This window comes from Macaca fascicularis, chromosome 15 (genome assembly GCF_037993035.2).
Source record: "Macaca fascicularis isolate 582-1 chromosome 15, T2T-MFA8v1.1".
NCBI lineage: Eukaryota > Metazoa > Chordata > Mammalia > Primates > Cercopithecidae > Macaca > Macaca fascicularis.
The window spans coordinates 112374492-112391057 of NC_088389.1; the positions used below are offsets into that span (position 1 = coordinate 112374492).

A 16566-nucleotide genomic window follows, 5' to 3' on the forward strand; every position below is an offset into this window, starting at 1 on the left:
TCATGAGAAACTGCTCCCATAATCCAATCACCTCCTACCAGGTCCCACCTCCAACACTGGGGATTACAGTTTGACATGAAATTTGGGCAGGGACACAGATTCAAACCTTATCAAAGCATACCATTTCTTGTTTGTATAAGAAACAAGAAATGAGGTTTCCCTCCAACTGGAGCCTTCTCAATCTCCTCATAAATAATCCAGCTTTTCAGGGTTCAAAATACTCCAGAGCTATAAAGTAGGGACTGCTGAAAGATGTATTAACTCCTCCAGGCCTCCAAGGTGCTATTTAAAATGTTATTGCTTCATATCCCGTAATAGATGCTGAAACCTTATTGATGGCCTTTCTCCTGATTGTTTGTATGTGGAGGTTGAAGGTTTGGAAATAAAGAGTTGGTGAACTAGAACAGGACACTGAATTAACTCTTTCAGCAAGGCTTAAAATAAAGGAGTTTAGTCATATAAACTCTAAAGCCTAAAAGATACTGAAGCTTCCAGAATGAATCAGTAGCTAAGGCAGTGTTATTAGATGCAATAATTACTGGAGGGGTGAAAACCTTGTTGATGCTGACTGAGAACAGGTACATTTAATACTTCTTTTATAGCAACATTTCCAGTACTGTACTAATACGAATATTAACCTAGTGTCTGTGTATTAAAATATGCACATTCTGGTTATATAGAAGAAACTTCAAACTGCCATCTTTTTTTTATTAATAAAAGGTTAATCAGGTTTATGTTAACATCTTCAATTCATAGATTGGTCTGTTTGCAATAGGGAAAGAAATGAGACCATCAGTGGCTAGTTTAAAAAATTCTACCTATAATAATAAACAAATGTGCATGAATATAGAGGCAACCTGAATAGTAGGTATATTTTGGATCTGGTGTAACTAGATACATGGGAAGAAAGCCCTGATTTGTAGCATTTGCCAAGCTATATGGTGCAAATATTTCTACCGTGGCTGACTTCTAGCTACCCACATGGCATCACAGAATGCAAAGTTGGGAGGAGGTACACCCAGTTGGTTCTGTGAGATGTATGAGCCAGTCCTACATCATTGTTTATAATTCTTGGAAAGCCAGTTGGGTGGTAGGTACTTGGATAAGCCGCCTTATAATACTATAGGAAACAAGGGCAAATTTTATTGGCAAGGTCCATGGCAGAGTCATGTAATGTGCATTGAATCTCCGTTTACTCCCTGACAATTCTCATTGGCCAATGGAATGGGAGCAGAGATGAAAACATTTAAAAGTTGGGTTGCAACCCCTCAGCCCTCTCTTCCCTTACTACTGCTATCAAAGAGGTCGCATTCCCAATGGTGCAGATACAAGATGGTGGAACCCATGTCAACCTGGTTCCATGAATGTCTGTGTGGAGCCCAGTGCCCATTCACCTACATTGGGTATGTATGATGCTTCAGATTGCTACTGCTGCCTAACAAGCCATCCCATACAAAATGGTTTAAAACAACAATTTGTTGTTACTTCTCCAATTTTGTGAGTTGGCTGGGCTCACCTGGGGAGTTCTTACTCACTTAGAGTCTGTCCTGTGGTTGTGGTCAGATGGTGACTGGGTCTGGGGTGCTTAGGAAGCTTGACTGGGATTGAACTAAAGATGCTTCTTTGCTTATGTCTGGCACTTTGGTGCTCCTCTGCATAGAGGTTCATTCTCTAGACATTTTATATCGTGAATGGCTCCAAATGCAATATCAGGAAGTGCCAGGATTTCTAAGGCACTGGGGAGAGCCACAGTGTCACTTCTGCCACACTTATTTCTGCACACTTCCTTGTTTAAAGTGAGTCATGGGATCATGCAGAGTCAGAGTAGGAGGTAACTTTCCAAGGGTGTGATTACCAGGAGGGAAGAGTCATTGGGAGCCCTTTTTGGAGACTAGCTACCACGTACCATGAGTAAGAAATAAACCTTTGTCATGTTAAACCACTTAGATTTCAGGGTTAATTTGTTCCCTTGGTAAAAACCTAGCCTAATCTGACTAATCCAAAAACTGGTACTGTATTAGTGATGTTAAGCTAGAAAAAACAAACCCCCAAATATCTGTGGCTTAACACATAGTCCTCTGGGGATCTGATGACTCTCTAGGACTGCGGCCTTCTAATGGTGACTCAGGGGTCCACGCTGCTTGTCTTTTGTTGGTTCACCGTCCAGAACATGTGACTTCTACCTACCTGGGGCAGAGGAAAGAAATCCTGGGAGACTCATAGCTCTTCAGTACCTGTGGACCAGAACTAGTCATGTGCCACCTCACTCCAGCTACAAGCAGGCTGAAAAATTGCGGGCAGCATGTGGGCATTTGGTGATTAGTAAATGTCTTAATCATAATATTATGTGGGATTCTTGGCCTCTTTTTTTCCTCCCTTCCCCTTATCTCATCCTCTGTAAGAAATTTAAAAGAAAGAAAGAGAGAGACAGAGAGAAGGAAGGAGGGAAAATAGGAGGGAGGGAGGAAGAAAGGAAGGAATGAAAGAGGCAGGAAGGGTGAAAAAATGGAAGGAAGAATACCAGAAGGAATTTGCTCTATAGGATGTAAAATGCAACCACTAAAACTACCAACAAAACAACACTATCAGCAGATACTGCTAAATAAAAACTATTAACAAAGAACTGTAATAGCAGAGGCTTTCACTGTGTTTTTAACCTGTTTCATTTTTCTTTTTAATCAGCGATGATAAGGAAACTAAACTGGATTAAGTGCTATCATCTTGGAGGTGCAAAGGCAAACAAGGAGAAAGAAGTGATTGAAGAGCACTTCAGAAAGCCTGGTACATTCAAATCAGCAGGGCTTGATTACTCGCATCCCAGGACACTTAAGGAATTGGCAAATATAATTGCAAGACCACCAGCCTTTATTTTAGAAAATGAAGGTTGGACAGAAGAAGGTCCTGACAAGTAGAATCAGCAGATGGAGTACCTGTTTTTTAAAACAGGGAAAAAGACAGCTGTAGTAATTATAGACTATTCAGCTTATCTTGGATACCTGGGAAGATACAAGAGCAAATCATCAAACAATCAATTTGCAACCACCTAGAAGAGCACAAGGTACTGGGTCGTAATCAACATGATTTTGTGAAGTGCAAATTATGCCACACCAATTTAATTTTATCTATGGTAGAGTGATGAGCCTGGCAGAAGAGGGCAAAGAAATATCTACAACCGGACTTCAATAAGGTTTTCTATTTTTATTTAAAATATTCCATTTCCTGGCATTTTCAGCATCAACCTTCTGAGAGGATGCTATCTGAACAGCAGTTGGGTAGGTATGACGCTGGGTAAAACACTCAAAATGGTAAAAACAAGGATTCTACTCCAGGCTGACATAGTTAGTAGTAGTAGTTATTATTATTTTAATCAATTGATGTAGACAAAAGTGACAGTAGCGTGGTGAAGATGGCATTCTCCATCACTGATGAGACATATGACAGAAAATAGGCGATGTAAAAACCCATTTAAGAGGTCCAACAGCTAAGTAATATGAGATCCAGAAGTGGAGAACAGACAAAATGGCATAAGGGACATTACTAGAGAAATTATATAAGAAAATTTGCGAGAAAAGGACACATTTTTACATTAGAATAACCCTCTAAGTGCCAACAGTGATAAATGGGGAAGATAACCCACTTGGACATAATTTTGTAAAATTTTTAGAACTCTAAGAATAAACAAAAGTTTTTGAAAGCTTCCAGAAGGAAGAATTAGGCCAGCTATAGAGGAATGAAAATTGAACAGCCAAATTCTCATTAACATCTCTGGCTGCTGGAAGATAATCGAGTAGTCCTTTTAGTTCTGGGGGAAATTAAATTTGAAACTAATTTACATATCCAGCCTACCTATCAATCAACTGTGAGGGTAGAATGTAGGTGTTTCATACCCTCCTTTGTAAAGGGCTTGTAAAGGACTCCTTTTTAAAGTTATTTGAGCATGTATTCCAGCAGGATGACGAAGTTATCCAAGAAAGATTAAGGCAAGGGATCTTTCTAACACAAGAAAGGAAAGTAGTGTGTGATTTAAAAAAAAATTATCCATTTTGAAGTAGGAGGACAAAGAGTTCCAAAGAGAAGGACTCTGGGGCAAAAGTATTGCATGCAGTCCATAGTGTTACTAGGAGAACAACAACAAAAGTTTTAGTATAGGCCTGGCGTGGTGGCTCACGCCTGTAATCCCAGCACTTTGGGAGGCTGAGACGGGCAGATCACGAGGTCAGGAGATCGAGACCATCCTGGCTAACATGGTGAAACCCCGTCTCTACTAAAAGTACAAAAAATTAACCGGGTGCTGTGGCAGGCACCTGTAGTCCCAGCTACACGGGAGGCTGAGGCAGGAGAATGGCGTGAACCCAGGAGGCGGAGCTTGCAGTGAGCCGAGATCGCCCCACTGCACTCCAGCCTGGGGGACAGAGAGAGAGTCTGTCTCAAAAAAAAAAAAAAGTTTTAGTATAAGATAAACTATATATTTAGTCAATAAAAAGATAGGAAATTAATAATTCCAGAAAAACCAAAAGCTAATTGAGTATGTTATGGCCCAATTTAGAAGAATAATGTATAATTTTCAGTAATTTAGGGAGTGTGAGAAAAAGACTAGTACATGGTGCTAAGACATTTTTCATTGAATATATGAAGGGTATGATAAACATATGAAGGGTATGATAAATATATGAAGGATTTGACACTGCCCTCATAGAGAGGAAAATTGCATTCCTACTATGCTACCTAGTTCAGCAGTGCACAATATTGATGTAGTCTTACTAATGTAATTACTTTTTGTTGTCGTTGTTGTCTTAACTACAGTCACCATCCTGTACATTAGATCTCTAGAATGTATTCATCTTCTAAGTTAAAGTTCATCCTTTACACTCAACTTAAGGACAAAGTAAGGAAGATCTTGGTTATGTTGCAAAAAAAGGCAAGCATTATTCTTCATAATATAAAAGTATAGGTAACAAAAGGTGGGAAATGGAAAGTTAAGGAAATATGAAGAGAAGGATAGTATCATAGATACCTGCAACTTCTATAATCTGAAGTCAGGATACTGACTCAAGTTTTTGGAATGAAAAATTGAGGGGTAACATACTATTTAAAGTTAAAGGGTAACCACAACAAAACTTAAAAATAATGACATAACTACCTAACACTGAAGGAATTGGAAGGAAGAAGAAAACATAAATGAGCTAGGTTCTTATCTTTTATACCTGCAGGCCATTAGATAACCAAGAAATTGGAAAGAAGAGTGATTTTTCCAAACACTTCATATATTCAAAGCATGCATAAGTCATGAGTAGTTTTTTTGTAGGCAGGTCTGTATGGTCATGGGGGTATAATCTCATAGCACAGGTGCAGACAATCTCTGTAGCATAGGGACACATTGTGTTAGGAATGATCTTGCAGCCATAGCAGTTTTTCCATTTCATTATCCATACCCAGTTATAAGATTGTATTTGCAAACTTAAAGTTGTATTTGCTTTAATACTCTCTCAAATTTTCCCGGAATTATCTTTGATATTTCACAGAGTACTGTCTCCAAAATTTAATAGCTTGGTACATGGCCATGTGGCTTTATCTAGTGTTTTATTGTCTCTGACTTCTGTTCCAAAAGAATATATTTTCAAGATTGGGTTATTGTTCTCACTGAATTAAATGCTCACTGGAACTTGCTCCTTAGATGACCTTGTTATAGAATAAAAACTATTTAAAAATTATAACTCTAAAAATTAAAATAATAGGCCAGGGGTGGTGGCTCATGCCTGTAATCCCAGTACTTTGAGAAGTTGAGGTAGGAAGATCACTAGAGCCCAGGAGCTTGACACCAGCCTGGGCAACAAAGTAAGACCTCCTTTCTACAAAATATTATTATATTTTTTTAATTTGATGAACTTTTTTTTTGAGACAAGTTTCGCTCTTGTTGCCCAGGCTGGAGCACAATGGCGCGATCTCGGCTCACTGCAACCTCCGCCTCCCAGGTTCAAGCGATTCTCCTGCCTCAGCCTCCTGAGTAGCTGCCATTACAGGCATGCGCCACCATGCCTGGCTAATTTTTGTATTTTTAGTAGAAACGGGGTTTCACCATGTCTGTCAGGATAGTCTTGAACTCCTGACATGGTGATCCACCTGCCTCGGTCTCCCAAAGTGCTGGGATTACAGGCGTGAGCCACCCCACCGGGCCTATTTATTTATTTTTTGAGATAGAGTCTCGCTCCTGTCACCCAGGCTGGAGTGCAGTGGTGCGATCTCGGCTCACTGCAACCTCTGCCTCCCAGGTTCAAGCATTTCTCCTGACTCAGCCTCCCAAGTAGCTAGAACTACAGGTGCCCACCACCACGCCTGGTTAATTTTTGTATTTTTAGTAGAAACAAGGTTTCACCATGTTGTCCAGGCTGGTCTTGAATTCCTGACCTCAGGTGATCCACCGGCCTCGGCCTCCCAAAGTGTTAGGATTACAGGCATGAGCCACTGCACCCAGCCTAAAAAATTACTCTTGACTGGAGTTAAATAATTTCAAATTTTGCACAAAACTGGGACTTTCTTATTTTTAAAACTTTATTTATTTATTTATTTATTGAGATAGAGTCTTGCTATGTCACCCAGGCTGGAGTGCAGTGGCATGATCTCGGCTCATTACAAACTCTGTCTCCTGGGTTCAAGCAATTCTCCTGCCACAGCCTCCCAAGTAACTGGGACTACAGGTATGTGCCACCACACCTGGCTAGTTTTTGTATTTTTAGTAAAGACGGGATTTCACCACGTTAGCCAGGCTGGTCTTGAAATACTGACCTCAGGTGATCTGCCCACCTCCACCTCCCAAAGTGCTGGGATTATAAGCATGAGCCACTGCGTCTGGCCAATTTTTTTTTTTTTTTTTGGACGGAGTCTCGCTCTGTTGCCAGGCTGGAGTGCAGTGGCATGATCTCAGCTCACTGCAACCTCTACCTCCCAGGTTCAAGAGATTCTCCTGCCTCAGCCTCCCAAGTAGCTGGGACTACAGGCACGCACCACTACGTCTGGCTAGTTTTTGTATTTTTAGTAGAGACGGGGTTTCACCATGTTGACGGGGTTTCACCATGTTGGCCAGGATGGTCTTGATCTCTTGACCTCGTGATCCGCCCGCCTTGGCCTCCCAAAGTGCTGGCATTACAGGTGTGTGCCACCGCAGCCGGCCCATGTTTTTAATTAAAAAAAAATTTTTTTCAGAGATGGGGTCTCACCATGTTGCCCAGGCTGGTCTTAAACACCTGGGCTCAAGTGACCCTCCCACCTCAGCCTCCCAAAGTATTAGGATTACAGGTGTAAGTCACTGTGCCTGCCAAAGCTGGGACTTTCTTAATAGGCCGGTTATACTATTTCAAATATTCATTATTCTTTGTTTGTTTTTGAGACAGGGTCTTGCTCTTTTGCCCAGGCTGAGTGCAAGTGGTACGATCAGGGCTCACTGCAGCCTTGACCTCCCAGGCTCAAGTGATCCTCCCACCTCAGCCTTCCAAGTAGCTGGGACTACAAGCACACACCACCACGCCTAGCTAATTTTGTTTGTTTGTTTGTTTGTTTTTTGTAGAGACAGTGTCCCTCTGTGTTGCCCAGGCTGGTCTCGAACTCCTGCAGTCAAGCTATGCTCCCACCTCAGCCTCCCAAAATGCTGGGATTACAGGCGTGAGTCATATCACTCTTGAGAGCCTTGTTACTCCAACTTATGTAAAATATGAGCATATCATAAAAGGGCAGTATTTATTTTAAAACTTTTGGGTGAGAGAGCCTCTTTACAACTAGAAAACTAAAAGCAGAAATATTTAACAGAGCCTGGGCGCAGTGGCTCATGCCTGTAATCTCAGCACTTTGGGAGGTCGAGGAGGGCAGATCACCTGAGGTTGAGAGTTCAAGACCAGCCTGGCCAACATGGTGAAGCCCTGTCTCTACTAAAAATACAAAAACTAGCCAGGTGTGGTCGTGGGCACCTGTAGTCCCAGCTACTTGGGAGGCTTAGGCAGGAGCATCACTTGAACCCAGGAGGCAGAGGTTGCAGTGAGCCGAGATGCACCACTACACTCCAGCCTGGGCGACGGAGCAAGACTCCATCCAAAGAAAAAAAAAAAAAAAAAAAAACAAGAAATGTTTAACAGAAAGTCTCACACAAACCCACAGCTAACATCATACTGTATGGGGAAAACTTGAAACGTTTTCCTCTAAGATCTGGATCAAAACAAGGATGTCCACTTTCATCACTTTTATTCAACATAGTCCTAGAACTGCTAGCCAAAGTAATTAGGAAAGAGAAAGAAATAAAAGACATCCAAATTGGAAAGGAGGAAGTCAAAGTGTCCCTGTTTGCAGTTGACATGATATTATGTGTAGAAAACCCTAATGACTCCACCAAAAAAACGGTTAGAACCGATAAACCAATTTAGTAAAGTTGCAGGATGCAAAATTAACATACGAAAATCAGTAGTGTTTTTTTATACCAATAATGAACTATCCAAAAAAGAAATCAAGAAAATCTCATTTATAATAACTAATATATATAAATATATATAATCTAGGAATACATTTAACCAAGGAGGTAAAATATCTCTACAATGGAAACTATAAAACACTGATGAAAGAAATTGAAGAGAATACAAATAAATGGAAAGATATTCTGTGTTCATGGACTGAAATAATTAATATTCTTAAAATGTACATACTACTCAAAATGATCTACAGATTCAGTGCAATCCCTGTCAAACTTTAAATGACATTCTTCACAAAAATAGAAAAAAATTAATTCTAAAATTTGTATGGAACCACAAAAGTTCCCAAATAGCCAAAGCATTCTTAAACAAAAAGAACAAAACTGGAGACATCACACTACCTGAGTTCAAAATATACTATACAAAGCTATGATAACCAAAATAGCATGGTATTGGCATAAAAATAGACACATAAGCTATAGACACACTATAAAAATGGCACTGAATAGGGAACACAGAAAGAAATCCACACACAGCCAGCTGATTTTCTGTGATGGTACTAAGAACATACATTGGAAAAAGGGCAGTATCTTCAATAAATGATGTGGGGAGAACTGAATGTCCATATGCAGAAGAATGAAACTAGACACCTACCTCTCACCATATACAAAAATCAACTCAAAATGGACTAAAGACTTAAATGTAAGATCTGAAACTATAAAACTACTGGAGAAAAAAAACATAAGGGAAATACTTCATGACATCGATCTGGGGAAAGATTTTTTGGATGAGAACTCAAAAGCACAGTCAGGCGCGGAGGCTCATGCCTGTAATCCCAGCACTCTGGGAGGCCAAGGCGGTGGATCACCTGAGGTCAGGAGTTCAAGACCAGCCTGGCCAACATGGCGAAACCCCATCTCTACTAAAAATACAAAATATTAGCCAGGCATGGTGGTGAGTGTCTGTAATCCCAGCTACTCGGGAGTCTGAGGCACAAGAATCGCTTGGATCCAGGAGGCAGAAGTTGCAGTTAGCCGAGATTGCACCATTGCACTCCAGCCTGGGCGACAGAGTGAGACTCAGAAAAAAAAAAAAAAAAAAAAAAGAAAGCACAAGCAACAAAAGTAAAAATGGACAAGTGGAATTACATCAAACCAAAAACCTTCTGCAGGGCAAAGGAAACAATCAACAGAGTGAAAAGACAACCCACAGAATGGGAGAAAATATTTACAAACTGCATCTGAGAAGGAGTTAATATCCAAAATAGATAAGGAATTTAACTCAATAGCAAAAAATAAATAATCCAATTTAAAAATGGGCAAAAGACCTTAATAGATGCTTTTCAAAAGAAGACACACAAATGGCCAATAGGAAAAGTGTAGGCCAGGCGTGGTGGCTCACGCCTGTAATCCCTGCACTTCAGTAGGCCAAGGCAGGCGGATCATGAGGTCAAGATACTAAAACAATCCTGGCCAACATGGTGAAACCCCATCTCTACTAAAAATACAAAAAGTTAGCCGGGTGTGGTGGCGGGCACCTGTAGTCCCAGCTACTCAGGAGGCTGAGGCAGGAGAATGGCCTGAACCCGGGAGGCGGAGCTTGCAGTGAGCGGAGATCGCACTACTTACACTTTAGCCTGGGCTCCATCTGGAAAAAAAAAAAAAAAAAATTAGCCGGGAGTGGTGGTGGGTGCCTGTAGTCCCTGCTACTCGGGAGGCTGAGGCAGGAGAATTGCTTGAACCCGGGAGGCAGAGGTTGCAGTCAGCCAAGATCACACCACTGCACTCCAGCCTGGTGACAGAACAAGACTCTGTCTCAAAAAAAAAAAAAAAAGAAGAAGGAAAGAAAGAGAGAGAGAGAGAGAGAGAAAGGAAAGAAGACTTCAAGGAAAATATTTGTTCTTGAGGAGCTAAGAAGATAACTAGATAAACATATGCAACTCTGTTTCTCTGTCTCTTGCATACCCTTCTATGTAAGGGAACAACAGTTCTTTTCAACATCCTTTAATGTATGCCACCTCTTGAACACACAATACCTAAGAAAATCTGTTCAGTTTTAAAATTCATGACAATGAGTGGTTTCTTAATTATGCAGGGAGAAACATTTTGAGGCTGTCTTTGTATCTTGTTTTGGTGGTGATCATTTTTTTTCATTCCCATGACTGCAGGAATATTGATCTCAGCGTTACTTTGACCATTAATGAATTATGATGGCAATAAGCAAAGATGCGCACCTCTAGCCTCCAGGGAGCTTAATCTTCTGCTACAACGTTTGCATTTGTAAGTCAGCACCTGTGTAATCTATATTCTATTTGTTATTCTCCTTTAATTACATATTGGTAGTGGTCCATTTGCAGGCTGGGAGCAACCAACTGGAGCATCAAAAAGATTATTAAAATATTGACTTTAAATTAAAAGGCCAAAAAGAAGCAAGACAGGGTTTGTTTCTACCCATTCCGTTATGATGGTTCAGGAACAATTATTTCCTTTCATCTCAAGTTTCAAGAATTGTGCAAGGAACTCCCAAATGCCCTTTACATTCATTCATTATATCTTGCCCCACTTGCTGTGTTTCTTTGTATTATCTATGTAATCCATAGTTCAAATGTAAATTCAGATTTTCTCAATTGTTTTTTTTGTTTTTTTTTTTTTTTTTGAGACGGAGTCTCGCTGTGTCACCCAGGGTGGAGTGCAGTGGCCGGATCTCAGCTCACTGCAAGCTCTGCCTCCCGGGTTTTTACGCCATTCTCCTGCCTCAGCCTCCCGAGTAGCCAGGACTACAGGCGCCCGCCACCTCGCCCGGCTAGTTTTTTGTATTTTTTAGTAGAGACGGGGTTTCACCGTGTTAGCCAGGATGGTCTCGAACTCCTGACCTCGTGATCCGCCCGTCTCGGCCTCCCAAAGTGCTGGGATTACAGGCTTGAGCCACCGCGCCCGGCCCTCAATTGTTAAAATGATGTCCCAATAATTAATTATAAACGAATTTTTTCCCCAGATTAGGATCCAGTGTAGGATCATGCCTTGTACTGAGTTCCCATGTCTCCTTTGTTCCTTTAATATGGAGAAATTTCTCTGCCTTTCTTAGTTTTCTTAATTTGATTTTTTTTTTTTTTCCTTTTGAGATGGAGTCTTGCTCTGTCGCTCAGGCTGGAGTGCAGTGGCGCAGTCTCGGCTCACTGCAACCTCCATCTCCTGAGTTCAAGCGATTCTCCTGCATCAGCTTCATGAAGAGCTGGGATTACAGGCATGCACCACCACACCCGGCTAATTTTTTGTATTTTTAGTAGAGATGGGGTTTCACCATCATAGTCAGGCTGGTCTTGAACTCCTGACTTCAGGTGATCCACCTGCCTTGCCCTCCCAAAGTGCTGGGATTACAGGCATGAGCCAAGATCATGCCATTGCACTCCAGCCTGGGCAACAAGAGCGAAACTCTGTCTCAAGAGAAAAAAAAAAAAAAAAATTGACCTGGATATTTTTTGCCTGGTCATGTATAGCTCTTTTTGGAATAAGAAAAGTCTTGCTATTTTATAAAAAATGAACTGTCTTTGGTTTGGTAGTGTGGCATAGAATATCTTAGAGGGGTAAGTTATTCATCATTCAGTTCTGGATATTTTCTAATTTCTTTTGTGATTTAGTCTTTATACCACAAAATATTTAAAACTGGGTCACTTAATTTGTGAATTTTTTTTTTTTTTTTTTTTTTTTTTTTTGAGATGGAGTTTTGCTCTTGTTGCCCAGGCTGGAGTGCAATGGTGTGATCTCAGCTCACTGCAACCTCCATCTCCCAGCTTCAAGCAATTCTCCTGTCTCAGCCTCCCAAGTAGCTGAAATTACAGGCTCATGCCACCACGCCCGGCTAATTTTGTATTTTTAATAGAGATGGGGTTTCATCATATTGGTCAGACTGGTCTCGAACTCCTGACCTTAGGTGATCTGCCCACCTCAGCCTCCCAAAGTGCTGGGATTACAGGCATGAGCCACCATGCCAGACCAACTTGTGAATTTTCTAGTTACCTTTTTCCTAATGGTATCTATATTTCTTTTTTTCTTTCTTTCTTTCTTTTTTTTTAGAGACAGGGTGTCTCTCTGCTGCTCAGGCTGGAGCGCAGTGGTGCGATCACAGCTCACTGCAGCCTCGACTTCCTGGGCTCCAGTGACCCTCTCGCCTGAAACCGTACTCCCCCTCAAGCAGCTGAGACTACAGGTATGTACCACCACACCCAGCTAATTTTTATTTTTTGTGGAGACGGGATCTTGCTTTGTTGCCCAGGCTGGTCTTGAATTCCTGGCCTCACACAACCCTCCCACCTCTGCCTCCCAATGCACTGGGAGCCACTGTGCCCAGCCCTGTATTTCTATTACAAGTGATGTTTTAGCATCATTCTGTGAAGCCCAGGGAACAGATTCTGTATGATTTCAGTCATGTGAAAGTTGTTCAGACTTGCTTTGTTGTCCAGCATACATGAGTTTTATAAATGTTCCAAATACACTTGAAAAGGAAATGTTTTCTGTGGTTGTTGGTGGGAGTGTTCCTCTTGTCAATTGTGTCAAGTTTATTAACCTTGTTCAAGCCTTCTGTATTGTTCATGATTTGCTTATTTTTTGCTTGTTTTGAGTGTTTGCTTATTCTATCATTTATTGAGAGAGGGGTGATAAAATCTCTCACTGAAAGTATGACTTCATTTCTTTCTTCAGTTTTTGCTGTATACATTTTGAGGCTAGGTTATTAGGGTGAATACAAATTTAGAATTCTTATATCTTCTGGTAAACTTAACCTTTATCTCATAATAAAGTTTTTCTATTTATCTCTAGCAATACTTTCTGCTTTAACCACTAATTTAATATTAATATAGCTACACCTTCTTTCTTCTGGTTAATACTTGCATCGATTTTGTTTGTTTGTTTGTTTTTGTTTTGTTTTTTTGAGACGGAGTCTCGCTCTGTCACCCAAGCTGGAGCGCAGTGGCGCCATCTCCGCTCACCACAACCTCCGCCCCCTGGGTTCCAGCGATTCTCCTGCCTCAACCTCCCCAGTAGCTGGAGCAGCTGGGATTACAGGCACTTGCCACCATGCCTGGCTAATTTTTGTATTTTTAGTAGAGACGGGGTTTCACCATGTTGGCCAGGCTGATCTTGAACTCCTAACCTCAGGTGATCCGCCTGCCTCGGCCTCCCAAAGTGCTGGGATTACAGGCATGAGGCACTGCGCCCGGCCCATCCTTATTTAACCCTTTGCCTTTTCCTAACCAATTACTTTCAATCATTTTGAACATTTTATATGGCTTTCCTTAATTTTTTAATATTTCCTTTACATATATTTTTGTTGATTTTAAAAAATTAAATTATAGACATTGTGACTATTCGAACCAATATATCTCAAAAAATAATTCCCTAATATCATCTAACACCGAGCGCACACTCAGCTAACTCCAGTTGTTTATAACGTGACTTTTAGAACTGTGTGTGTTGGCTGGGGGCGGTGGCTCCCGCCTGTAATCCCAGCACTTTGGGAGGCCGAGGTGGGCGGATCATGAGGTCAGGAGTTCAAGATCAGCCTGGCCAATATGGTGAAACTCCATCTCTACTAAAAATACAAAAATTAGCCAGGCATGGTGGTGCACGCCTGTAGTCCCAGCTATTCCGGAGGCTAAGGCGGAGAACTGCTTGAACCCGGGAAGTGGAGGTTGCAGTGAGCCAAGATCATACCACTACACTCCACCCTGGGCGACAGAGTGAGACTCCATCTCAAAAAAAGAAAGAAAGAAAGAAAAAAGAACTGTGTGTCATTGCATTTAACTGTATGGCTCTTAGTCTTTTAAAATATAAAATAAGCTAACTTAATTGATAAATTGTTATATCAGGAGTGACCATAGGAAATGAAACAGATATTTTAAAAATCACTTTTAAAAATATATAAGGAATATATTCAGTACATCCCCTTTAAAAGAAAAATCAGAAAGATACAGAAAGTGGAAATAAGAAAAGAAATTTTTTACGGCTTTTACCAATTGTGAGCATGACTACCCTACTGATGTATTTATCTGTCTAGCTCCTTATCTGTCAATACTTTTACATGGTAAGACCATTCTGTATGTAATTCTGCATTTATGTAGGCAGTTTTATATCTTGCTTTGTATCTTCAAAATTAATATGATTGTAATTTTTTTTTAAGAGACAGCATCTCACTTTGTTGCCCAAGCTAGGCTGGAGTGCTGTGACATGATCATAGTTCACTATAGCCTCGAACTCCTAGATTTAAGTGATTCTCCTGCTTCAGCCTTCCAAGTAGTTGGAACTATAGGTGCATACCACTGCACCCAGCTCATGAAAAAAAAAAAAAAAATTTATAGAATGGGATCATACCACTGCACCCAGCTCATGAAAAAAAAATTTTTTTATAGCATGGGATCACTTGCATTGTTGCCCAGGCTGGTCTCAAACTCCTGGCCTCAAGCTATCCTCCCACCTCAGCCTCCCAAAGCACTGGGATTACAGGCGTGAACATTTAGAGTTTTTTCCAATTGTAATAGTTAATAAAAATGAACATATTTTTGAAGAAATTTTAGTCTGCTTCACATTATAGCCTAATCCTAGACTCTGAAAAGTAGAATTTCTCCTTCCTTCCTCCCTTCCTTCCCCCCTTCCCCCCTTCCTCCCTTCCTTTCTCCCTTCCTTCCTTCCTTCCTTCCTTCCTTCCTTCCTTCCTTCCTTTTTCTTTCTTTTTGAGACAAAGTTTTGCTTTTGTTGCCCAGGCTGGAGTGCAATGGTGCAATCTTGGCTCACTGCCACCTCCGCCTCCCAGGTTCAAGCAATTTTCCTGCTTCAGCCTCCTGAGTAGCTGGGATTACAGGTGCCCGCCACCACGCCCAGCTGATTTTTGTATTTTTAGTAGAGATGGGGTTTCACCATGTTGGCCAGGCTGGTCTCCGACTCCTGACCTCAGGTGATCCACCAGCCTCGGTCTCCCAAAGTGCTGGGATTACAGACGTGATCCACTGTGCCCAGCAATGAAATTTCTTAAAGCAAAGGCTTAACCTCTTTTAAGGCTTTCCGGAAAATTGTTCCAAACTTTTAAAATTCCAGTGAGCTAAAGTTTACTACATTGAGATTGATGTCCTCGTCATAGCAGACACAGCCTGCGAGGCTTCACGGATACTTGTTTTGGACACCTGTCGTGGAAGCTGAAGATGTCAGATACTTTCCCAGGATCTCTTGAAGCAGGGGCACTGCCCTGCGACCTGGGATAGACCAGTCTAACTGGCTCCCTCCAGACTGCGGCAGAGGCTGTTTATACAAAGAAGCCCAGTAGAGAATCCCTTTGGGGGATGCCTGTAGTGGCAGGAGCTGAGGGGTGCTGCATCTGATGCACAGAGCTGAGGTGGTGGCCATGAGGTCCAGCACTCAGCACTTGTGGCAGTGGTGTCCTCACCAGTAAGGGCTTGGGCATGATTTTGGCTCTGGCTGTGGCTGATTCTAGTTTTTCTTCTTCTTGCCCATTTACTGAGCCTGGTTGTCTAGCCTTTCCTGATCTTCTTTCAAGTCCCAGTATCCTTCAATAAATTACTTTTCTATTAAAACTAGTCGGTTTGATTCTATTGCTTGCAAAGAAGAATGTGATGAATCTTCTATACAGGGATTCTTCTTCTGTGTAGCAAGGCCCATTTCAAATAGCAGGAGAACTGGCGTGCTGAGGGAGTGCCAGGGCGATCCAGAGAGCTCAGTGTGGTCACGTGTCAGGGCCGGGAGTTGGAAGAGCCCAGGTCAGTGAACTGGGACAATATTGGAATCTGAAGGTAAAAATAGCTTCTTAAGAAGTTAACATCAGCCAGGCGCAGTGGCTCATGCCTGTAATCCCAGCACTTTGGGAGGCCGAAGCCAGTGGATAACAAGGTCAGGAGATCGAGACCATTCTGGCTAACACGGTAAAACCCCATCTCTACTAAAAATACAAAAAATTAGCCAGGCATGATGGCATGCGCCTGTGGTCTCAGCTACTTGGGAGGCTGAGGCAAGAGAATCACTTGATCCCAAGAGGCAGAGGTTGCAGTGAGCTGAGATTGGACCACTGCACTCTAGCCTGGGCGACAGAGCAAGACTCCATCTCAAAAAAAAAA

The 16566-nt window shown here is 41.6% G+C and overlaps 1 long non-coding RNA gene across 1 annotated transcript in view; it reads left to right on the forward strand.

The window, feature by feature from the left end:
- The window catches only part of LOC141408678 (uncharacterized), a 77467-nt gene that overhangs the window by 38955 nt on the left and 21946 nt on the right, over nt 1-16566 (forward strand). Inside the window, exons 3-5 of the long non-coding RNA XR_012424826.1 lie at nt 2683-3272; nt 10618-10729; nt 12524-12656. This is a non-coding gene — a long non-coding RNA (uncharacterized lncRNA). The remainder of the gene's footprint in view (nt 1-2682; nt 3273-10617; nt 10730-12523; nt 12657-16566) is intronic.